The sequence below is a fragment of the Anolis carolinensis genome, chromosome 1, assembly GCF_035594765.1.
Source record: "Anolis carolinensis isolate JA03-04 chromosome 1, rAnoCar3.1.pri, whole genome shotgun sequence".
NCBI lineage: Eukaryota > Metazoa > Chordata > Lepidosauria > Squamata > Dactyloidae > Anolis > Anolis carolinensis.
The window spans coordinates 101039079-101064504 of record NC_085841.1 but is presented as its reverse complement, the minus strand read 5'-3'; the positions used below and the strand labels follow the sequence as shown (position 1 = coordinate 101064504).

Below are 25426 nucleotides of genomic sequence, written 5' to 3'. Positions count from 1 at the left end.
GCGTGTGAGCCCCTGGACCGCCCCTCCCAGCTTCTGACATCAGGGATTCCCCTGACCAATCAATGCAAAGCCAGTCGGTTGGGCGGGAGTGGGAGATTCAAAATCTAAAAGTATAAAATGTGGATTTTCTTGTATAATGGTATGCAGGTTCTTCTTGCATCTTACTGCGACTGTCATCCTGCTCCAGCTGGACCAGAATAAACTCTGTGGCCTTTGCTTCGAAACTTGGTGAGACTTTTTAAATTGGAAATAGGGAAATTTTTATTTACTTCTTGCAAGCTCGCCAGGTGTTGTGCAACCCTCCTTCTGGAGTCTTGTGCTGGTCTCCATTTCTAGCGAGACCCTCAAATCTTTGATCTCTATATCAGAAGGATCTGATTTGGCCACCAAATCATATCCTGTGAGTAGTTCCTGGCGGATACCTTCTTGCACTGTCTTTCAAGAGGTACTGTGTCAACATCCAGTTGTCTTTTCCTTTTTCTTGTTTTTGCATAGGTTTCAAAGCACTTGGAGGTCATTTTTTTCACCACAGGATCTACTGGGAAGTTAATTAAACCCCCAAATCTGCTATAGTTTTCTACTTCTGTATTAAAGGAAAAAGCAAATGGAGACTTTGACCTATTTGTAATAATTGCATAAGTAGGGCATGAAAGAAGTAAGAACGTCTAAAAGGCAATAGAGGAGGTAACCACAGCAACTCCTCAAACCCACCCGATGCCTTCCTATTCTGTCTCTAAGGCCCCTTCTACACTGCCATATAATCCAGATTATCAAAGCAGATAACCCAGATTATTTTATTTGAACAGGATTTTATGAGTCTACATTGCCATATAATCCAGTTTAAAGCAGATAATCTGGATTTTATATGGCAGTGTAGAAGGGGCCTATAATGGTTATTTCTCCTCTATCTCTCGTTCTCATATCAAGAAGCAATTTTCCTAAGAAAGGAATGGCCTTCTATGACTATAGGCCTGATTAAGGCCTTAAACTGAAAACTTGTTTTCTACTGATCCACAGAGTCAAGACAATAAATGTCAGCTGGATCTTTTGCAAAAGGGAACAGGATTATATCAGTTGAGTAATGGTGTAAAACTATTAAGAAAAAAACTGATAATGGTCTTTAAGGGTCTCTGATGGGATGAGAACCAATAAATACATTTCCATGAATTTGACAGTGTAGTCATTTCAGCTTCTGAAGAAAGCTCAAGCATGATTTGCTCCAGGACCCATTTGTTTAACAGTGCAAATCTAATTTTTTACATTAAATTCTATTGAAATGGTCATAGTTGTACAGATAGGGAGAAGAAAAACAAAATGGGCTCATGGTTTAAGAAAATAACATCCAATCTCAAAACTCAATTATTCCTATACCTCTCTTATCCCAATCTTAAAATATATCTTACAAATTATCATTAGGACAGCAGCTCCCATATATTTTATTTCGCTCTTTGTAGCACATTTCCATTAGCATGACACACTAGTTTAGAACAATCTTGAGGCTATTGTTTAGGAAGAATTTAAGAAGGAATAATATTATTGTAGAGCATAGATCCTCCCTCCTTTTATAGCATTTCATAAAGTGATGAATAAGGCTATAATGTTTATCTACTTCACTGGGTTCGGTGGCAAACATCTTCGTGTAGTTCTATCCACCTATAAGACATAATGCAAAAGTATGTGTATGTGAAAGATATACGTAAATGAGACCTTCTTTTAATTAAAAGAGTAAAGATGCAAAGGATTTTAACAGTTAAGACATAGCAAGAAAATTACAAAAGGGAGCTAAGCAGTAGAATAAAATAACTCTTGAACTTGACAACCTAGAGAATGGGGAGAAGAGAAATAATGTGCATATGAAAAGGATTAGAGAGGAAGCCAGGAAAACTTAATGACTTTTACACAAAAGTGGCTCAAAGAAATGTTAGATTATGGTAATCACAGGGAAAAGGTTCATGTTAATTATTTTGCCAGCATCATAGAACGACATCCAGAAGTTTTGACTGGAAACTATATAGGTAAAAGAACGATTCTGGGGAGAAAGCCAGAAAGAACAATGGATTGTTCATTATGTGTCAGAAGAACCTTTTTAAAAATTATTTTCCCTTTTGGCTCTTAAACCAATAGTAGCATCGGAGAACATCGGAGAGCCAAGAAACAGTAGCTCATTGAAGACGGTGCTTGATTTTTCTTTGTGCTGATTGTGTCTTCAAGGGAAAATGAGAATAAATAAATATAAGAAGAAAATGAAAACACATGAAAAATATAATTATCTTTTTGGATTTAGATTATGTGTGATTAGTCCCATTGATTTCAGTTGATGTGCTTGAAATGCAACTAAATTTGGGTCCAACATTAGATACCCAACAGGGTCAAGTCATTTCACTATCGATTTAATAAAATTAAATTTGCTATAAAATTTAATGCAAAGTTTCAAGTCAAGGAGTAGGAATTCCAAAGGTGGCTCCCTAGAAACCGAAACAGATGCCATAATTCACTAGGAAACATTTTTAATGATTCCATAGCACTGAGTCATGATAGTTAAAGTGGTATCAAACTGCATTAATTATGGTGTAGATCAGGTATGGACAAACATCAGCCCTCCAGGTGTTTTGGATTTCAACTCCCACAATTCCCAACAGCCTACCAGCTGTTAGAAATTATGGGAGTTGAAGTCCAAAACACCTGGAGGGCCGAAATTTGGCCATACTTGGTGTAGATGCACTCCCAGTGAAATACAGAGAGTATGTTTTCATAGACTTAGGATGCATCTGCGTGTTAGAATCAATGCAGTTTGACCCTACATCTAACTGCCATGGCTCAATGCTGTGGAATCCCATGAGACATAGTTTGGAGAGGCATTAGTAGAATTTCTTCTTGTAAGACCGCAACTCCATAGCAGTGAGCCATGACAGTTAATGTGGTGTCAAACAGTATGAATTCTGCAGTATTAGCAATATTGAGACTTTTCATAGCAGAAAAAATGTTGAGATTATAGTACAGCATTGCATCCCTTATCGAAAATTCTAATATCTGAAATACTCCAAAACTGATCACACAGATGGCTGAGTAGTGATACCTTTGCATACTGATGGCTCACTGTCCACAAGCAGTGTTTCATCCACAACAATATTAAAAATGTTGTGTATAAAATTACCTTCAAGCTGTGCGTATAAGGTGTATATGAAACAAGATTTAATGTTTTTACTTGGGCTCCATCTCCAAGATACCGCATTAAGTACAGATGTATTGAGCATCCCTTATCCGGAATTCCCAAATCCAAAATTGTCCACATGGAGTGCCGTTACCTTGCTGCTGGAGTGGTACCTATTGATCTGCTCACGTTTGCATGTTTTTTAACTGCTAGGTTGGCAGAAGCTGGGGCTAACAACGGGAGCTTACCTGCTCCCTGGATTCAAACCACCGACCTTTCAGTCAGCAAGTCCAGCAGCTCAGCGGTTTAACTCGCTGTGCTACCAGGGGCTACCGGTGTATATAAAACATGAATTACATGTTTGGACTTGGATCCCATCTGCAAGGTATTTCATTGTGTTGTTGAAGGCTTTCATGGCTGGATTCACTGGGTTGCTGTGAGTTTTCCAGGCTGTATGGCCATGTTCCAAAAGCATTTTCTCCTGACGTTTTACCCACATCTATGGCAGGCATCCTCAGAGGTTGTGAGGTTTGTTGGAAACTAGGTAAGTGGGGTTTATAAATATGTGGAATCCCCAGGGTGGGGGAAAGAACTCTTGTCTGCCTGAGGCAAGTGTGAATGTCATAATTGATCACCTTAATTAGGATTGAATGGCCTTTCAGCTTCAAAGCTTGGCTGTTTCCTGCACAACTAAAACTTGTGTGCCTGCTGTGCCCGTATCTTGGGAAGTCTGACTTGGCCAGGGTGGTTCATGCTCTTGTTACATCCCGTATAGACCACTGTAACGTTTTCTACGTGCGGTTGCCTTTGAAGACTGTTCGTAAGCTTCAATTGTTTCAATGAGCAGCAGCCAGGATGCTCACCGGAGCGGTGTACAAGGAGCAAACAACCAGGGGCAGTTCAAACGGTAGGCAAACTATGCAGTTGCTGAAGGCGCCATCCTCTGGGGGGTGCCATTGAGGCACCGGGGCCTGGAGTGCCAAGGGACGATTGCGTGGGTGCCACCCCGCATCCCGGTTCAGTGCCGAGGCCTGGCCCTCAGAGCTCAGCTCAGAGCGCTCAGCCTCAGCCAGGAAGGGAAGGGGGAAAAGTGGCCTGAATGATGGGAAGCCCCTGGCTGTCTGTCATTCAGGCGGCTCCGCCCCCTTCCTTTCTCTTTCCGGCTGAGTGCTCTGAGCCAAGTGGGGATGGCCAGGCCTCGATGCTGAACTGGGATGCAGGAGGGGAGGGTGCGCAGCTGGCCCAGGCGGGGACAGCCATCCCAATTCAGCGCCAAGGCTTGACCATTGCTGCTGCGGTTAGAACACTCCGCTGGGAAGGGAAGGGAGGGGGGCAGAGCCACCTGAATGACTGACAGCCGGGGCTGCCCATCATTCAGGCAGCTCTGCCCCCTCCCCTTCCCTTCCTTTGCTGTCAGAGTGCTCTGAGCTCAGTGGCAACAGCCAGGTCTCAGTGCTGAACTGGGATGGCTGTCCCTGCCTGGGCCAGCTGAGCATTCTGCCCGCATCCCGGTTCAGCACCAAGGCCGGGCCTTGGAGCTCGGCTCAAAGCACTCAGTCTCAGCCTGGAAGGGAAGGGGAGGAGCAGCCTGAATACAGGCAGCCCCTGGCTGTCCGTCATTCAGGCAGCTCTGCCCTCTTCCCTTCTCTTCCTGGCTGAGTGCTCTGAGCCAGGTGGCGATGGCCAGGCCTCGGTGCTTAACCAGGATGCCGGGGGGGGGGGGGGGGTGCGCAGGAGGCCCAGGCAGGGAAAGCCATCCCAGTTCAGCACCGAGGCCTGACCATTGCCGCTGGGCTCAGAGTGCTTCTCTGGGAAGGGAGGGGAGGGGGCGGAGCCGCCTGAATGACAAACAGCCAGGGGCTACCAGTCATTCAGGCAGCTCTGCCTCCCCTTCCCTTCCCAGCAGAGCTCTCTGAGCTTAGTGGAGATGGCCAGGCCTCGGCGCGGAACCAGGATGGCTGTCCCTGCCTGGGCCAGCAGCCAATCCCCCCGCATCCCGGTTCAGCGCTGAGTCCTGGCCATCACCGCTTGATTCAGAGTGCTCAGCCAGGAAGGGAAGGGGGAGGTGACGTCAGCCGCACTTTTGCCGGGCTTCCCTTTGGGTGTCAATCACACCGGAAGTACACCCTCTGGCTGAGACGGCTTCTCCAAACACATTACTGCTGCTGCTGCTAAGCACCGCTTTGGCCATTCTATATCCATCCTTTGCTGGGGGTGCATTCATAGTTTGAGTGGAAAATATAGTTCAAGTGGAGAGGGAGGGGCAAGGCAGTTTCAAAGAAATAAAAGCATTAACTGGGGGAACATTCTGGACCTCTAAAACAGGGTACACAACCATTATGCAAGATACTCTACTTCGGCAGAAAAAATGGAATGCAGAGATAGAATGAGGGACACCTGGCTCAACAACAGTATATGTGAAAAAGATCTTGGATTCCTTGTGGACAAGTTAAACATGAGCCAACATTGTGATGCGGCTGCTAAAAAAGCCAATGGGATTTTGGCCTGCATCAATAGGAGTATAATGTCTTGATCCAGGGAAGTCATGCTCCTCCTCTATTCTGCCTTGGTCAGACCACACCTCGAATACTGTGTCCAATTCTGGGCACCGCAATTGAAGGGAGATGTTGGCAAGCTGGAATGTGTCAAGAGGAGGGGGACTTAAATGATCAAGTGTCTGGAGAACAAGCCCCATGAGGAGCGGCTTAAAGAACTAGGCATGTTTAGCCTGCAGAAGAGAAGACTGAGAGGAGACATGAGAGCTATGTATAAATATGTGAGGGGAAGTCATAGGGAGGAGGGAGCAAGATTGTTTTTTGCTGCCCTGGAGACTAGAATCATAGAATAGTAGAGTTGGAAGAGACCTCATGGGCCATCCAGTCCAACTCCCTGCCAAGAAGCAGGAAATCGCATTCAAAGCACCCCCGACAGATGGCCATCCAGCCTCTGCTTAAAAGCCTCCAAAGAAGGAGCCTCCACCATAGTCCGGGGGAGAGAGTTCCACTGTCGAACAGCCCTCACAGTGAGGAAATTCTTCCTGATGTTCAGGTGGAATCTCCTTTCCTGTAGTTTGAAGCCATTGTTCCGTGTCCTAGTCTGCAGGGCAGCAGAAAACAAGCTTACTCCCTCCTCCCTATGACTTCCCTTCAGAGGCTGGAGCATAAAAAGGACGTTGCCTGCAGGACCTCAGGCAAAGCAAGAAGTGAAGGTACCATCACCAGGGGCTTGGAGGGAAGGGGCAGTGTTTGTTTCCCTTGCTGCCCCTGGCTCAGCTCCTGGGGACTCTGGCCGCTTGGTGCTGCCAGACTCCATCTTGACCCACCTCCGTTTCAGCATCCTGGGGTCAGCACAGAGATACTGGCATTTTTTCTTCCAGCCATGGTCCTTGACTCACCTGGGCCCTCTCGAGTGAATGCTGGCACCAGTTTTGTCTCATTGCCTGATGGAACATCTGCTCCTCTAAAACTATGTTTTAATGTTTTATTGCATGTATATGTTTTAATTGTTTTATAATTTGATATGTTATATTTATTATTTGTTGTATAATGCGGCATTGAATTTTGCCATAATCTGTAAGCCGCTCTGAGTCCCCTTCGGGGTTGAGAAGAGCGGGGTATAAATATAGTAAATAATAATAATAATAAATAATACCCCTATTGATGCAGGCCAGAATCCCGTTGGCTTTTTTAGCTGCCGCATCACATTGTTGGCTCATGTTTAACTTGTTGTCCACGAGGACTCCAAGGTCTTTTTCGCACACACTGCTGTCAAGCCAGGCGTCCCCCATTCTGTATCTTTGATTTCCATTTTTTCTGCCGAAGTGAAATATCTTGCATTTGTCCCTGTTGAACTTCATTTTGTTAGTTTCGGCCCATCTCTCTAGTCTGTCAAGATCGTTTTGAATTCTGCTCCTGTCTTCTGGAGTGTTAGCTATCCCTCCCAGTTTTGTGTCGTCTGCAAACTTGATGATCGTGCCTTTTAACCCTTTGTCTAAGTCGTTAATAAAGATGTTGAACAGAACCAGGCCCAGGACGGAGCCCTGTGGCACTCCACTTGTCACTTCTTTCTATGATGAAGACGACGCATTGGTGAGCACCCTTTGGGTTCGTTCGCTTAGCCAATTACAGATCCACCTAACCGTAGTTTTGTCTAGCCCACATTTTACTAGTTTGTTTGCCAGAAGGTCGTGGGGGACTTTGTCGAAGGCCTTACTGAAATCCAGGTACGCCACATCCACAGCATTCCCTGTATCGACCCAACTCGTAACTCTATCTAAAAAAGAGATCAGATTAGTCTGGCATGACTTGTTTTTGGTAAATCCGTGTTGACTATTGCAATGACCGCATTTGTTTCTAAGTGTTCGCAGACCACTTCCTTAATGATCTTTTCCAGAATCTTGCCTGGTATCGATGTGAGGCTGACCGGACGGTAATTGTTTGGGTCGTTCTTTTTTCCCTTCTTGAAGATAGGGACCACATTCGCCCTCCTCCAATCTGCTGGGACTTCTCCCGTTCTCCAAGAACTCTTGAAGATAATTGCCAGTGGTTCTGAAATAACTTCTGCTAGTTCCTTCAATACTCTTGGATGTAGCTGATCTGGCCCTGGGGACTTGAATTCGTTTAGAGTGGCCAGGTGTTCCTGGACAACTTGTTTCCCTATTTGGGGTTGGATTTCCTCCAATCCTTCGTCCATTCCACGTTGCTGAGGCTGAAGATGGCTTTCTTTTTGTGAGAAGACCGAGGCAAAGAAGGCATTAAGCAGTTCTGCCTTTTCCCTATCCCCTGTCGCCATCACCCCATCTTCTCCTTGCAGTGGCCCTATCGCCTCCTTTTTCTTCCTTTTTCTACCAACGTAAGCAAAAAAGCCTTTATTATTTTTTTTTATGTCCCTGGCAAGCCTGAGCTCATTTTGCGCTTTAGCCTTGTGAACCATTTCCCTACAGGTGTTGGCTATACGTTTGAATTCTTCTTTGGTGATTTCTCCCCTTTTCCACTTCTTGTGCATGTCACTTTTGAGCTTTAGCTCAGTTAGAAGTTCTTTGGACATCCATTCTGGCTTCTTTGCACTTGTCTTATTTTTCTTCTTTGTTGGCACTGTTTGCATTTGCGCCTTGAGTATTTCACTTTTGAAAAACTCCCATCCATCCTTAACTCCCTTGTTTTTTTAATATTGGCGTCCATGGAATGCCGCTCAGTAATTCCTTCATTTTTTGGAAGTCAGCTCTCTTAAAGTCCAGAATGCGTGTTTGACTTGTCTTAGTTTCAGCATTCCTTTGTACTGCAAACTGCAGGAGCACATGGTCACTTGCCCCTAAGGATCCAACCACTTCAACTGTATTGATCAGGTCTTCCACATTTGTTAAGATTAGATCAAGAGTTGCTGATCCCCTTGTTGCCTCTTCTACCTTCTGGACCAATTGTCTGCAAGGCAAGTGAGGAATTTGTTGGACTTTGTACTCTTGGCTGAGTTTGTTTTCCAGCAGATATCGGGATAATTGAAATCGCCCATGACTACTATATCTCTTCTTTGTGCCTGTTTGGTCAGCTGTTGACAGAAGGCTTCATCAAGTCCTTCATCCTGACTTGGAGGTCTGTAGGAACAATGCGGAACAATGGCTTCAAACTACAGGAAAGGAGATTTCACCTGAACATCAGGAAGAACTTCCTTACTGTGAGGGCTGTTCGGCAGTGGAACTCTCTCCCTCGGACTGTGGTGGAGGCTCCTTCTTTGGAGGCTTTTAAGCAGAGGCTGGATGGCCATCTGTCAGGGGTGATTTGAATGCGATTTCCTGCTTCTTGGGAGGGGGTTGGACTGGATGGCCCATGAGGTCTCTTCCAACTCTACTATTCTATGATTTTATGCTTACTGATTAAATTATTTGATTTGGTTTCCCCAAAGAGTAGGCCTCAATGTGGGTTAAATAAAGCAAATGCCGCTAAAATGTAAAACAAATGCAACAAACATAAAAGACTGAAAGCATAATGATGTAAATAAACTTCTGGTTTGTAAGGTAACTCTTTTATCTATACTAGTCACTTCTACCGTCTACCTTTTATTTTTCAGTGATTTGTTTTTTTTGGGGGGGGGGCACCAAAATACTGTTCGCTTACACTTGAAAAATACCTAGGGCTGGCCCTGCACACAACTCCACTGGCTGCCAGTCTGCTACCGACCACAATTCAAAGCCATTCTCTCCCCTCTGTTGTTTAACATCTATATGCGACCACTTGCTCAGCTGGTCCGAGATTTCGGGCTCGAGTGTTATCAATATGCTGACGACACTCAGCTTGTGTTAAAGATGGAAGGCCGACCAGAGTCTGTACCCGACAGTTTTCATCGGTGCCTCGAGGCCATTATTGGATGGTTGTGTTCCAGTAGGTTGAGGGTGAATCCAGCAAAGACGGAGATCCTATGGCTGGGCCGACCGGGCAGTGGGGATATCCAGTTGCCAACCCTAGATGGCGAAGTTTTACTCCCGTCTTTACTGGTAAAGAGTCTAGGAGTCCTCTTGGACCCTTCATTGACGATGGAGGCCCAGGTCTCCGCCGCTAGCAAAACTGCCTTTTTTCATCTTCGGCAGGCTAGACGGCTAGCCCCCTATCTGTCTAGGGACAACCTGGCTACGCTGATCCAGGCTACAGTCATCTTGAGACTGGATTACTGTAACGCCCTTTACATTGGCCTTCCTGTGTCGGTGATCCGGAAGCTCAAATTGGTGCAAAATGCAGCTGCCCGGCTCCTTGCGGGAGTCCCAATAAGATGCCACATAACACCAATCTTACGGCAGCTGCACTGGTTACCAATTGAGCACCGGATCACTTTCAAATTGATGGTGCTTACCTTCAAGGCCTTACATGGTCTAGGGCCGATGTACCTGAGGGACCACCTCACTCCCTACAAACCCCAGAGATCCCTCCGTTCTGAGGACCAAGACCTGTTGGAAGTCCCCAGTTTTAAGACCTTGCGTCTAACAACAACCAGACACAGAGCCTTTTCAGTAGTGGTGCCATCTCTCTGGAACACTCAGCCACCTGAAGTTCGTGCCTTGCGGGACTTGTCGGCTTTCTGCAGGGCATGTAAGACACATCTGTTTCGACAGGCTTTTGAGTTCTGTTGTTGATGTTTTAAAAGGTGCTTTTAGGATGTTTTTAAGATGTTTTTTAAAGATGTTTTAAAGATGTTTTTTAAATTGTTGATTTTAGCCGGTTCTTGTAAGCCGCTACGAGCCCTAGGGGAGTGGCGGCATATAAGTTTGATAAATAAATAAATAAATAAAGTGCTGGCTTTAGCCTATAAAGCCCTAAACGGTTCTGGCCCAGCTTACCTATCCGAAGGTATCTCCCCCTATGAACCATCTCGGGGATTAAGATCATCTGGGAAGGCCCTACTCTCGGTCCTGCCTGCTTCACAAGTGATGGCCCCTCGCCTGTGGAATTCCCTCCCTAGAGACATTAAAACAGCCCCCTCCTTTCTAGCCTTCAGAAGGAAAGTAAAAAACTTGGTTTTGGGACCAGGCTTTTGGAGAATAGCTTGGTGCAAAAATCAATTTAGTACATGTGCAATGACTACAGAATGGCCTCAGATTACGGTTTTTGGATTATGTGATTTTAATGCTGAATGTAATGTTTTTAAATGTATTAATTTTAATTAATCTATTTTAAGCTTATTTTGTATGTGTTAAGGCATTGAGTTAATTGCCATTTTTAAGCAGCCTTGAGTCCCCTTTGGGGTAGAGAAAGGCAGGATATAAATAAGGTGAATACATAAATAATAAAGAGGCCATCTGTCAGGGGTGCTTTGATGGTGCTTTTCCTGCATGTCAGAGGTTGGACTCGATGGCCCATGTGGCCTCTTCCAACTCTAGGCGTATAAGGTGTTTATGAAACTCAAGTGAATGCAATGTTTAGACTAGGGTCCCATCTTCCAAGATAACCCATTATGCACCTGCAAGCATCCTAAAAATCTGGATTGTGATTTTTCTCCCCAAAATGTTCCCGAAAAAGACTTCTCAACCAATGGGGGATGCTTCAGCTTTAGCGAGGAAGCAAGGCGAGAAGAGACGCTCCAATTAAACGGGAGAGAGAGAAGCGCCCATTGCCACGCTGTGGGAAACCGACAGGAGGCGCGTGCAGGAGACGCGAGAAGGGCGCGCGCAACACGCCGCCTGCGTGCAGAACCACCTGTTCTTTCTCTCGCTGAAGTACAACCAACCGACCAACTCGCCCTGCTGTTAGAAACACCCCTAACGGCCGTACTCATGCAACCGTTAGACCTCCAGGTGTTTTGGACTTCCCCTCCCAGGATTCCCAATCATTGGCCAACCTTGCTAGGGCTTCTGGGAATTGAAGTCCGAAACGACTTGGAGACGCGCGGCTTGGTTGTGGTTACTGCGCACGTTCAGTATCAGAGAAGTCATATTTGTTTAGGGCAAGGACTCCGGTGGCTGCTGCTGCGCATGCTCAGTACTAGAGTAGGCGACGGCAGTGGCGGGCTCTCAGTGAACCGGTTGCGACAGGAGAAGGAAAAGCACCTGGATGTATGTGACTGGCTGGCCGTTTTCTACAGCTCTCTCTGCTTAAGCTTTCTCCTTTCAGTAGCCTGGCGAGAATCGAGGGGTGAGGAGGGGAAGGGCTCCGTCAAGCGAGGCCTTGTAGGTGCTCGTTGCTATGGTGACAGACGCCGCTTGCGCACGGCTTCCGGCAACAGTTCGCGGGAGTTTCCTCCTTCGTTTGTGTCTCTGATGTACAGTAATCTGTGTCAGGCCTGGGCGGCTGAGGGGGGAAAGGAAAGGTCCTGAGGCTGTTAGGAATGGTGGGAGTTGGAGTCCAAAACACCTGGAGGGAGGGCCCAAGTTGGCCCAAGCCTGCCACAAACTGTCTTGACTTAATATTAATATGAGAGTCTACTATATGTGTATGTGTATAATTAATGTTTATGTGTGAGTGAATAGATGTATTATTCAAATTAACAGGGGTTTGCACTCTGCATATTTATTTATTTGCCTTATGCCTATCCCGCCTTTCTCTACCCCGAAAGGGACTCAAAGCGGCTTACATATGGCAACCATTAGATGCCATGAAAAACATACAGACAATGACTTAAAATCAATGAAATTAAAATTAATACATATTAAACATTTGAAGCATTTAAAAACAATTATATCTAATATTAAAATCACATCATCCGAAAATCATAGTCTAAGGCCATTCTGTTGTTGAATTGTACATAAGACCAGGTCTGTTATTGCACTGTACTAATTACTGAAAGCCTGATCTCAGAGCCATGTTTTTACTTTCCTTCTGAAGGCTAGCAGGGAGGGAGCAAATCTGATGTCGCTGGGGAGGGAGTTCCACAGCCAAGGGGCCACCACTGAGAAGGCCCTATCCCTCATCCCTGCCAGCTGCACTTGCGAAGCAGGCGGGATCGAGAGCAGGGTTTCCCCAGATGATCTTAATCTTCAAGGTGGCTCATAGAGGAAGATAGGTTCGGACAAGTAAACTGGGCCGGAACCGTTTAGGGTTTTATAGGCCAAAGCCAGCACTTTGAATTGTGCTCAGTAGCAGAATGGCAGCCAGTGGAGCTGGCGTAGCAAGGGGGTTGTATGTTCCCTGTACGCCGTGAGCATAGATTACATACATATAAATACAGTCAGTCCCCAATACAGGTTCTGTAGGTTTGTTCTTAAGTTGTATTTGTATGTAAGTTGGAACATATACATTTTTAAAATGTAGTTCCTGTCAAATATAACAACAACGACAACAACAACAACTCTTTATTTATATTCTGCCCTTCTCCCCAAGGGGACTCAGAGTGGATTGCAGTATATAAACAAATTATATATGGAATACAGATATCTATAACTCAGATACATGAAGTATTATGTTATTGTTATTTTTGAAACATCAAATGGGTTATCGTACAACAGGTTTATTAATTATATACACAACATAAAGGTACAACTTATCTCTATTGTGGATAAATGTCCAAATTCATATAGATTTCAAATGGGAGCTATAAATCTCTAAATAAGCACAATAGACCAATATATTGACAGAATATGTCTGATGATTTAAAATGTTACTTACAGGTATTTGGAAGGACTATTTGTGGCATCCGAGTTTATGGTTGTGTCAGAGAAGAGGTCTACACGGTGACCAAGGTTATTACAAGGTATCTTGGTTAGTATTCCTTGTTTCAGTGTCTGTGGTAGGAACACCTTCAGGTAATTGATTCCTCTTAGTATTTCAGTAGGAGATAGGTTTGTGGCACTACATTTACAGTACATGTATAAAAAGAACAATAACATACATAAAATAGATATGTCACAGCGCCTCTATTATTGCACTTATATTAACATTAAATCAATACATAACTAATACAAGATAATCAAAGTAATGTTCATATGACTTACATTTCATTAAGCAATCACTGGCTCTTCTGCAGGATATTCTATTGCGAGCAATTGCTCATAATCCTGGTAGACCTTAAATACATGTTATAAGTAACAAGTAAAGTCAAGTTTTGTCGAAGGCTTTCATGTCGGAAGTTATTATTATTTATTTATTTTTCTCCCGGTTTTCTCCCACGAAGCGGCGTACATAAGACTGCAACAGATACATAATGCATAATAAAAAATCCCACATCCCAACATATAAACAATAAAACACACTTTATATAAACCCGAATTACAAAGACATAAATAAGCATAAAAGACACATATATCATTGTCAGTTTAAAAAACTCTATACCTCCAGCTTAAAACATAAGCTGCACAATTCAGAGCACCATATCTTTGGCTATGTAAGCTTTGAGGCCTTATCTGACCAAAATGACTAGTCTTGGGTGTTATCAGGGAAGGCCTGTAGACCCTCCACTAGGGACTAGGGAAAGTAGAAAAACCACAAATTAAAAAACACTTTCCCCCCTGAGAGAAAATCTCGAGGAATCTGTAGATCTTCCAGCTGACTCTATGGTCAAATTCTGGAGAGAATATATTACAGTCATCCCTCCACATTCACTGGGGTTAGAGACAAAGGGCTCTGTGAAAAAATACAAAGAAAGGGGACAAGAGATGGGACTGAAGAGTATGTATTTGTCCTTCCCCTTAATTCAAATACCATTGCAAGGTTCCTCCTGTAGCCTGGGGATGTATTGTAATATTCTATTGCAAGATTTCATATACTTGTCTGTAATGGGGAAATATCTATATAAATATAAATATCTATATTTCTATAAATATCTATAAATATCTAAATGAGAACTGAGAACATTTATAGGATATATGAACTGTGGATGTGCCTCCATTTTGATGGAAATGCAGCATTTTGGGCATCCTCTAGAATTTTTGGGACTACAGCTGTTGTTTGGGGCTGATGTGATATGTGTTGTGTTGGGGAAGTCTGTTTTACAGCAAGAATCAAATTTTTACTAATTACACTACATAACACGATTTTTGTTCCTGGGTTATAATGTCATTTCCTAATTGGTTCTGTCATAAAAACATGGAAAAAGTTTATTAAGCTGCAAAAACTTTGCGGGACATTGTTTAGCACATTTTACTATAGTTTTCCAATGAATATCTGATAGAGCCTCAACCAATTCAACATAGTTTGTGGCAGCCACAAAAAAGAAGTTTCTGGAGTATAACAACTACTTTCAAAGTAAGTATCACACAATTAAACAGGAAATAGCACTTTCAAACCAGGAACAGGTTATTTTTTCAAATTTTTTTACGTAGTGTTATTTAATCTATTTCTATTGGTAATATATAGATGGAACAGGAATAAAACTATAAGAAGTAACAGAAAGTGAATAAGCTTGTCAACAGTATTTATTGTAATTATGAGGCCTAATAAGAGTTTTCCTGTTCAGCTGTTTTAGCCCATACTGACTCTGTTTAGATATCTAACCAGACCCTAGCTCATGGACTAATCCAAGTTTCACATACTCTGTAAACAGACAAATGGTGTCTTTAAAGAAACAGAATTTGAAATAATAGTAGAAACAATTGACACATACTGATTTTTTTAGCTATGATTTAGAATTTTGAACTAGCCACATTTTCTGCTTCCAGAGGTGGTTGCTGTTTTATGGTAACAGTAATGGTTCTGATGAGAGCATAGGGAATATAAGGAGACAAGGACGTATAAAAACAGCCTGAGTGTTGTACATTTGGAAGTGCAAATAATGGGTCTGGCTTCAGGTATTGCAGTCCATAGTTTAGTGTAGTATTTCAACTCAATCAGTAAAGCTTGAAGTACACTTACTCTAAAACACATTGTAGTTCTAAACATTTGTAAGTGCTTGTATCACTGCGATTATGGGGTGAACTGATTTCAAGTCTCAGTTTGGGAAAACAAAGAATTTCCCCACTAGTTCTGTCTTTTTGAACCATTGTGAAAAAGCCAGCTCTCTTATTTGCTAGTAACATTTTCCCTTAAAATCCTAGTTAGTTTTCATTTTGAAACATGATTGCAGTGTCTGAAGAAGTACTCTGTTCAGACTAAAGAAATTATGTTAGTGGGGATAGACGAAGACAGAATTTGTTGGAAAGGAAGGCCTCTTAGAGCCTTTTCTTCAGCAACAGCGTAAGTGCACATCTTAGGAGGATGAATTTAACATAACCAAAGCGCAGGCAGAAAATAAGTTTAGAATCCTCAACAGGAGTATTTATTAAGGAAAGGCATTCTTAGCATAGGATAGCCTGATCCTTTCTAATCTACACTAACAGAGTTAAGATGGCTGGCAGACATGTTGCAACATGTCCTCTTTCGGAAGAGGAAGGAGCAGAGAGACACAGCACTAAAAAAAACCTCACAAAATGTAGAGAGAGAGAGAAAGTTCAGCTTGAGTTAGTTTTTTTTTTGTATAACAGAGGGCAGTTACTTAGTGAACCCTGCTTGAACCAGATAATGTAATCTGTCCATAATACTTTGGGATAAGTGGCTGAGCGAAGAAGCAAACAAGCAGGAAAGGAAAGAAATTCCTAATCTCTCTCTATCGGCACTTGCTCATCCCTAGTGGACAAGAGGGCAGTGAGAACAAGTGTGGAAGCTCCATCTTCAACACATTATTCAAATTAAGCGTAAATATTTAATAGTATGCTTCTAAAATGTAGAGTGTTTATGATATAAAAAAATTATGGCACGCCATCAAAATTAAATGGCAACTTTAGCTTTGCATTTGAGCAGAGGTGATCAAAAAGTGACAGGAGAGAAATTAGGAAAGCTTTATAGTGAAAGTCTGTTTGCAGGGTTGACTATGGCTCTGCAATCAGCACCTTCATCATAAATGTACTTGTAAAGCAGGCATTTTTAGACTGAAAAGAATTTTGATTGAAACTTAATTAGAACCTGTCGTGGGTTATGATGGTGCTGCAGCACAGAATGTGATCCTTTCTCCCAGGTTGCCAGTTACTTAATTAAAAGGGAGCAAATATTAAAATCCAATAAATGATATATTCTAGAGCAAATGTAAAGATTTTTAGTTAGAAGGAAATGACTCATTCTTCTAAGACTGGAAATCAGTAACATAGAAATGGTCAAGAAGTTAGCAGCTTAGAGAATAATGGAAATCGAAAGTAACAGAAGACAATGGGTTTGTCTTTATAGTTCTAGCTCAAGATCAATTTCATGTTTGATTATAGTACTGAAATGACTAAATCCATGACAATCAAAAGGTATCCAATCATTTCCACTTGAAAGCTAGGATTGTCACAGTTTGGGTGGAATGACACCCTCTAATAATAACCCACCAAAATGTTTGTGTTTTAATTTTCCTATTTGGCAAAGCAATGTAGTTTAAATCGAAGTGGCTGCATTTTCCTAGCAGTTTAACATAGGAATTGTGGTTTAGTAATCTTGTTAGCAATTCTGTTAGCGAACAGGTGGGGATTATTTGGCCATACAGATGTTTTAGCTACAATTATCGATTGGACCAAACTTGGTTGATGATAAGGGATGATGTATGCAAATGGCCTGTTTAAAGTGGGATTTCCATATCTCCTCACATCACAATGCTTTTTCATTTCCCAAATTTAGGTGCCAATGACCAAGTGAAAAAAAACCAAGGCAGTCACATGTGAAGTAGGCTACTGTTACTTTGTGAAAAGAGGCTTGAATCTCCTGAAATAAATACACGGTTCTTACATGGCTGTACTTAAAATAGATGGGAATACAAAAAGCAAAAATGAAATCAGAGAAATTTTAATGGAACTGAAATTGGCATATATGTTTATGTAATAGAGGCAGTGTACGAAGAATCAATATCCAATTCAATTGAAGGTAGTACAGTATCTACAAAGTAGTTCATTGGCATGCTGCCTTAAGTTGCATAACTAGGAAGGAATTCTTCACTGATATGTGATATGGAGTGTCTGGAACTTACATTTTGTACTTGTTGATCCATCCTGTGGAGGATTGTCATGCAGCCAGATCCCAGGGCTGAATTTCCAAGCCCTGAATCTGACTTCATAACATAAACATGCGAGCACCTGGCGGGAGAAGATAAAATGAGCCTGGGAACTCAGGGGTGAAAGTATAAACAATTATAATTGCTGTAGTGTGGGGGGGATAGAAACCTTGGTGGAAATGTGATCCAGAAGGTGGGGTTTGATGATGATATTTGCGTGTGATGTTACGTTGCATCAGAAGTGATAAAATTAGATGTATGTAAACATTAGGTCATTCTCGACTTTTCCAAAGTCATGTATTCTTCAATAAAGATTGTGTTTGAGAGCAGCTATCTTTGATCTGCGTTCAGACTGGTCCTTTGAAGTAAGCCTGACATTAAAGTCGAGAATCCCATTTCTCACCCTCCTGCGGAATTCGCAGTGAAGTGATAATGAGCGAGGAAGAAGATCAAAGCCCAAATGAGGCAGAGAGGCCTTTGCAAGGGGCCCGGCCGAAGAGAGAAGAGACGCTGCAAGCCATAGCTTCCTCTACGGGGTACCCCAAGCCGAACGGCGTGACCCAGAGAATTCCCAGGCTCGGAAGAGGCGTCTCTGCAGCTGCAGAAACCAGTTGGGGATCTGGAGGAAGTATGCCGGAGACCGTGGCCCTGCGGTTATCCATCCTGGAAACTAATTTATCCAGGCTGTCGGAAACCGTGGGGAGATTGGTGCCATTATTGGAAGAGAATCTCCAGAAGGAGGCCAGCCGATATGGCGCCGAGAGAGAACCAAGCAAAGAAGGAGATTGGAGCCAGAGGGGCCAGCGGGCGTCAACGCAGAGCCCCGTGGCGGCAAGGGACGAGGGAGATGAGGAATACTGGCAGGAGCTGCAGTTCCGGGACAGCATGGCGCGAGAAGTGGAGCGTCAGCGAGCCCTGGGGACCCTGAGGCCGCCGTCTCCAACAGAGCTCCCAACCCCCCGAATGGGCGTCGGGGTGGAAAGGCCACTGGGGCCAGGGATCGGGTCCAGTGGATTCGCAGACGAAGGCGGAGAGGAGCGGGGGGTCCAGGAAGAGGAGGAGGATGTGCCGTACGACGAGGAAAGGCGAGATGAGGGGGCTACAGCTAGGCCAGTATGCGGATGGGCGGAAGAGCCAACAGCGGCGGCAGACTTCCAGGAGCCGCGCAGAATGACCACCGGAGTGGGGCGCGGCGTGTTCCAAGGAGCCACCCGAGGAAACCTGATGCAACCCTTCCCCATGCCGCCCAGACAATATCAAAGGGCTGCAGAATGGATGCCTAGAAGGGAAGATCTCAAGCTGGAATACGGAGGGGAATCAGAGGAACTGAACTTTTTTCTAATTAGCATTAGAGGATACATGGAAGACAACGCACACACATTTCCCTCCGAAGCAAGCAGGGTTCGAGCCATCGGCAACACACTAAAGCGAGGAGCAGCCAGCTGGTATGTGCAATTGCATGCCAGACGCGACCCATGCCTGAGGTCAGTGCCCCGCTTCCTCGCCGCACTGGAGAACCGGTTCAGAGACCGGCTAGAGCAATTGAGGGCTCGAGACCAGCTGAAAGGAATAAAACAGAGGGACAAAACGGTGCCCGAGTACGCAGAGGAATTCCTCCACCTCGCGGAAAGGGTACCGGAGTGGTCTGAAGTAACCAAAGTGGAACTATTTAAAGAGGGACTACGCCCCGAGATTTTCAGCTGGGCAGCGCACAGAGACGACCCCGAGACGCTCCAGGGATGGATTCAACTAGCGGGGCGCGTCGAATCTACCCTGGCACAAGTAAAGCGCTTCAGGAGCAGCAGCGGCCAGCAAAGACCGGTGGCGAGAGGTCGAGGAGAAACGAGGAAGCAAGAAAGACCCGGAGGGAGGCCGGGGATTCCCCCCAGAGGAGACGACAACAAACCTAAACCGGGATGCTTTGTATGTGGGAAGACGGGCCACCGAGCAGCGGAATGCTGGGCCCGGAAGGGGGAGCCGCCAAAAGCCCCAAAGCCCAAGCCAGCAACCGGGAGGCGTGCGGAGGAGGAGGTGCAGGTCCCAGAATCTTCGGAAAGATTGGTGAGTCGGGACAAACGCATGATAGTAGTACCAATTTGCCTCTCGGGGCTAGAAAATCGGGCCACCTGCAAGGCGTTTGTAGACTGCGGGTGTTCTAGGAACATTATAACCCCAGAATTAGCAGGAGCGCTGAAATGCCAGCAGATGGCACTTGACTCCCCAATTGCATTTTCGCAGCTAGATGGATCAGTCGCTGCTGGGGAAGTATCTACAAAGGAATTACGGGGAGTTCCATGCAAAATAGGCAAATGGGGAGGAAGAATATCCTTTGTGATAGCCCCTATTGCCACATACCATGTAATATTGGGGATACCATGGCTCGAACAAGCAAATCCTGAAGTAGATTGGAGAGGAAAAAGCTTAGCATTTAAAGAACAGCAGATGCAATGGGAGATAAGCAAAATTGCAGAAGAGGAGGACGAGGAAGACGAAGCAGGGGAAATAGACCCACAGCTATTGCCACCTGAATACAGAGACTTTGCGGATGTTTTCAATCAGAAAGAGGCCAGTAAATTGCCTCCCAAAAGAAATATAGAAGTAGGGATTGAAATAACCCCAGGAGCAGACTTACCAAAACCAAAAGTGTATCCCATGTCTGTGCAAGAGAAGGAGGAATTGAGAAAATACATTGATAAAAACCTGGCTCGAGGCTTCATTAAGCCATCTAATTCTCCTCTCGGGGCTCCAGTGTTATTTAGGAGAAAGAAAGACAATTCCCTAAGATTGTGCATTGATTATCGAAATTTAAACGCAATTACCAAGGACAATAAATACCCTATGCCCTTAGTCAAGGATTTAATTACCGTATTGAAGAAAGGGAGCATATTTACTAAACTGGATTTAATTGAAGCGTATCATAAATTAAGGATCAAACCGGAGGATACTTGGAAAACCGCATTTTCCTGCGCATTCGGCCATTTTGAATACGAAATTTTGCCTTTCGGGTTAAAAAATGGAAGCGGCTGCTTTATGCAGCTTATAAATGAAATACTACACCCGTTATTGTACAGAGGGGTGTTCATATTCCTTGATGATATCTTGATCATTTCTGAAGATAAGGAAAAGCACGTAAAATTGGTCCGGGAAGTTTTGCAGAGACTAAGAGAAGCAAAGCTGTACGCAAAACTGTCCAAATGTGAATTTAATAAAACTCAAATTGACTTTCTGGGATATCGGATGTCTCCAGAAGGGTTAGCTATGGATCCAGCTAAAGTAGCAGATGTGAAAGAATGGGGAGTGCCTCAAACAAGGAGGCAATTACAATCATTTCTGGGGTTTGCAAATTTTTACAGACCCTTCATAAAAGGCTTTGCACAAATAACCGCACCCCTTACAGAACTTTTAAAAACAAAAGGGAAAGGGGAGACAGCAAAAGTGAAAGCTCCCGGCGCCAAACTGAGTTGGACGCCAGAATGCCAAAAGGCATTCGAGACCTTAAAAGAATGCTTCACTGAAGGACCCATCCTAAAACACCCTGATATCAGGAGCCCTTTCATAATCCATTGCGATGCCTCAGACTGTGCGTACGGGGCAGTGCTATTGCAACAGGATCAAAATGGGAACTTAAAACCCTGTGGATATTTGTCACGGAAGTTCAGCGAAACTGAAAAAAGTTGGCCAATATGGGAAAAAGAGGCATTAGCCATATTAAAAGCCTTAGAATGCTGGCGACACTTCCTCGAAGGAAGCGGAATCCCATTCGAAATTTGGTCTGACCATAAGAATCTCCAGTATTTAAAGTCTCCTAGAAAATTGTCCCCCAAACAAATCAGATGGGCGCAATACTTCAGCAGATTCGATTTCCAATTAAAGTTTTTTCAAGGGAAACAGAATGTCTTGGCAGATGCTCTTTCACGCATGCCTCAACACGAAGGCCTAACCACAGCAAAGGAGGGGACAATATTCTCTGACAAACAATGGGGCTTAGCTGTCAGGACAAGAGCACAAACCCAAAAGGAGGACACGGCTTTTGTCGAACTCGGCGGGGAAGATAACTGGGGAAATGAACTAAAACAGTCTTATAAAGGAGATCAATGGATCGCGTCCAACGCAGAAAAGGGGGACCAGAAGGGGGGATTTTGGTTTGTAAACAAGAAACTGTATATCCCAGCAATATTAAGGATTAAGATTCTGCATCGTTTTCACAACAACCAGAGCGCTGGTCATACAGGAATTACCAAAACAACAAAGGCAATAGCAAAACATTGTTGGTGGCCAGGAATGAGGAAGGACATAAAGAATCATGTTGTCCAATGTGATGATTGTGCCAGAAATAAATCGGGAGGAGGAAAGCCTATGGGATTGTTACAGACAGTAGCGGAACCTACCAGGCCTTGGGAATGTGTAGCTATGGACTTTGTGGGAGAACTGCCAGTCAGCAAAGGACATCGTTATATTTGGACAGTATTAGACCTGTTTTCTAAACAGGCCCACTTTATAGCACTGACGAAGCTACCATCGGCTGAGAAACTAGCTGAATTGTACATAAACCATATTTACAAATTACATGGATGTCCAAGTAGAGTAGTCAGTGACAGAGGAGTACAATTCACAGCGAAATTTTGGGAAAAATTCTTGGAAATGCTAGGAGCGGAAAGGAGTTTAAGTTCTGCTTTTCACCCCATGACAAACGGGGCGGTAGAACGTACTCAGCAAACGCTTGGGCAGTTCCTTCGAATGTACTCTAACATGAGACAAAATGACTGGTCTAGGTGGTTGGCGTTTGCGGAACTAGCCTTTAATTCAACTATACATTCAGCAACAAACAAAACCCCCTTTGAAGTAGTTTACGGGTATGAAATACAACCTTTACCCCAATTGCCGAGGTGGACAGAAAATGAAGGAACAGAGGCAGGGAAATGGAAAACGCAAATGATGGAATGTTGGAATCAAGTGACTGCTTCGTTAAAAGAAGCACACAAAAAGTATAAAACGTTCGCAGACAGAAAGAGGGTGGAAGGCGATAAATTAGATAAAGGAGATCTAGTGTGGTTAAGTACCCAAAACATCAAATTGGGGTTACCTTCAAGAAAACTGGGCCCCAAATATATTGGACCATTCAGAATACAGGGTGTTATCAATGAAGTGACTTTCCAATTGGCATTGCCAAAAAGTTTAGGGAAAATACACCCAGTCTTCCATCGCAGCTTGCTGAAAAAATATATGGGGACTTTAGACAAAATGGACCCATAGAGTTATTGTTTGATTTGTTTCAGGACTATGGTGAAAGAAGAACCGAAGAGGAGGACGAAGAAAACGGGGGCGCCATGTCATGCAGCCAGATCCCAGGGCTGAATTTCCAAGCCCTGAATCTGACTTCATAACATAAACATGCGAGCACCTGGCGGGAGAAGATAAAATGAGCCTGGGAACTCAGGGGTGAAAGTATAAACAATTATAATTGCTGTAGTGTGGGGGGGATAGAAACCTTGGTGGAAATGTGATCCAGAAGGTGGGGTTTGATGATGATATTTGCGTGTGATGTTACGTTGCATCAGAAGTGATAAAATTAGATGTATGTAAACATTAGGTCATTCTCGACTTTTCCAAAGTCATGTATTCTTCAATAAAGATTGTGTTTGAGAGCAGCTATCTTTGATCTGCGTTCAGACTGGTCCTTTGAAGTAAGCCTGACAGAGGATATTAGTGTTTGTTCTTTTTGGCTGTAGTTTCAGTTTACATTTTCAAACGGAAAGCAGTGCCAGTTGGTTTCCATTAAAATAATCCCTAGATAGCTTGTTAACTTGTCCAGTTTATTTTGACAATAAATGTTTTCTCCTTATCATTCAGATCCTGCTGAGATATCATCATTGTATTATTCTGCAAATCATCAGTTTGTGGAAGTTTTAAAGAAATGGTTGTCTAATGACGTTTTATATAGACACAGGGGGCTGTTGTATTTGGCCTTAAGAGTATACTGCGGCAAAACCTTTGGTGAGTATCCCTTCTGTGACAGTTTACTTGTGTGTGTGAAAGAGATTTCCTTCCTTCTCATAAGTAATGAACAGCTCTTCTCCACTGGTTTTGTGCCATTAATAATAAGACTGTAGGATAATAGCCTTTGGTGCTCCTGTCCTCCAAGGAGCTTTGCTATTCTTTCTCAAGTTTCAAAACCTAGGTCTCAGAACGGTTAAAGCAGATGAGCTTTAAAATTGTAGAAAGATTACAAATGGTGCTGAGGTGATATCTAGCTTTTTTACCAGCTGGCTCGGTCTGGCCTGTTTTAGCTGGTGATACTTTCCTAACACACTTTGAGAAAGTTAATACAGAAAAACCAGGCAGTCCTCAAGTTGCAAACAAGGTAGGTTCAGTAAGTTTGTTCTTAAGTTGAATTGTATGTAAGTCAGAATAGGTACATTTTAATCTGTCATTCCAGACCTTTATTTTTAGTTTTGGATAGCATAGGAAGGGTTAACACCCCTGTGGTATTTTGTTTACTGTCTGGGCCCCTATTCAGAGGATTTCACCTCACTTTCTGTCCCTGTGACAATTGGATTTTGAAAAATTTGGGTTGTTGTCGAAACATGGATTGGTGATAAAGCTTCAATTTCCCATGACATTTCTTACTGAAGTGAATTTCCTTCCCTAGGAGTAGATTTTCTCTCACTTCCTGTTGGCTCACCCCTGTTCTAACTAGGAGCCATATGAAGTAGGATGTTTGTAATTCGGGAATTGCCTGATACACACTTTTCATATGTGTGCTGGAAATCTTTCATGAAAGCTACTCTGTGGGACAAACTGCCAGATAACCAGATAGGTTTAAGTGTTCATTTATTATCATCCTCAAGTGCTTGGATTCCAGAACTGAGCTTTCCTTCAGATTTTGGATAATTTGAAAACAGTTTCTTTTTAATCTGTTAGCAGTAGTTAGCCCCAGATAGAATAGAACCCCTCTATCAATGGCTTACTTGTAAATTAATTCTTACATAATTTATAGTGAGACCAGGGTTTGAATCTTTGCTTGGCCATGGAAACACCCTGGGTTAGTTTGGGGAAGGCAGAAATCATCAGAATGCCAAAATGCCTTTGCCTTTATGCACCCTATATCCTCAGTTTTTAAATTCGTCCTTTGCCAACTGGTCGTGTTTTTCTCCTTTATCTCCTTAAATGGTCAGAATATATTAAATATAATGAATTTATCAAATATAAGTAATGTAAACAATGAAATAATTTGATTGGTCAATTTGATCCAGTAAATTTAGTACTTGATGCAAATGTTGATAGAATGGTAATAAATTTGTTTAACAAAAGCTTATCAAGTCAATCAAATGATTTGGAACAGGATCGGAATGGGAATTCTACAGAGCAGCGAGAGAATGGCAAATGCCATTCATCCTCCAGCCCAAAAATTGAAATGCAAACAAAAGACAAAGCCATTACAACAGACAGTCCCGTTACCAGAAAAGTATCTGAAAGTAATGTAGATCTCCCAGAATTAAAAAGGTTAAGCAATTTACTATAATAATGCAACAGGTTCTTATGCAGGGCATTTAGATATAATTGCTGGAATTATTTAAAAAGTAATTTGTAATCAACAATTCCACATCAGCAATTGAATTAATTGTCTACCTGAAAGGGACTCCTTGCCAGACCTCTTCCATTTTTCTTCAGAGTACCTAATTTATGAATAATAGAAACATTGCACCTTAGCAATACCACAACAAATTTTGAAGTGGTGGATCAGGATCCAGTCGATGCACAATGGCATTTTTTTTCCTAGGAAAAAAATGTAATAACCACAAACACAAGCCTTTATGGCTGGGGAATCCATTGCAATGGTCAGTTCACTCAGGACTAATGGCCTGC

The 25426-nt window shown here is 43.3% G+C and overlaps 1 protein-coding gene across 14 annotated transcripts in view; it reads left to right on the top strand.

Annotated features, from left to right (window-relative positions):
- armc2 (armadillo repeat containing 2) overlaps window positions 1–25426 on the top strand; it is a 91454-nt gene that overhangs the window by 16765 nt on the left and 49263 nt on the right. For 5 of the 14 annotated variants that reach the window (XM_062969023.1, XM_062969032.1, XM_062969033.1 and 2 more), the window contains exons 1-3: window positions 11535–11687; window positions 13239–13321; window positions 23411–23554. The exons of 1 other annotated variant lie outside the window; for it this stretch is intronic. The gene's annotated coding sequence lies outside the window, so the exon portion shown is untranslated. Of the gene's footprint in view, window positions 1–11534; window positions 11767–13238; window positions 13330–23410; window positions 23555–25426 lie in introns of those variants that run through there. 8 more of the 14 variants (XM_016997855.2, XM_062969024.1, XM_016997863.2 and 5 more) reach the window with 8 other exon arrangements.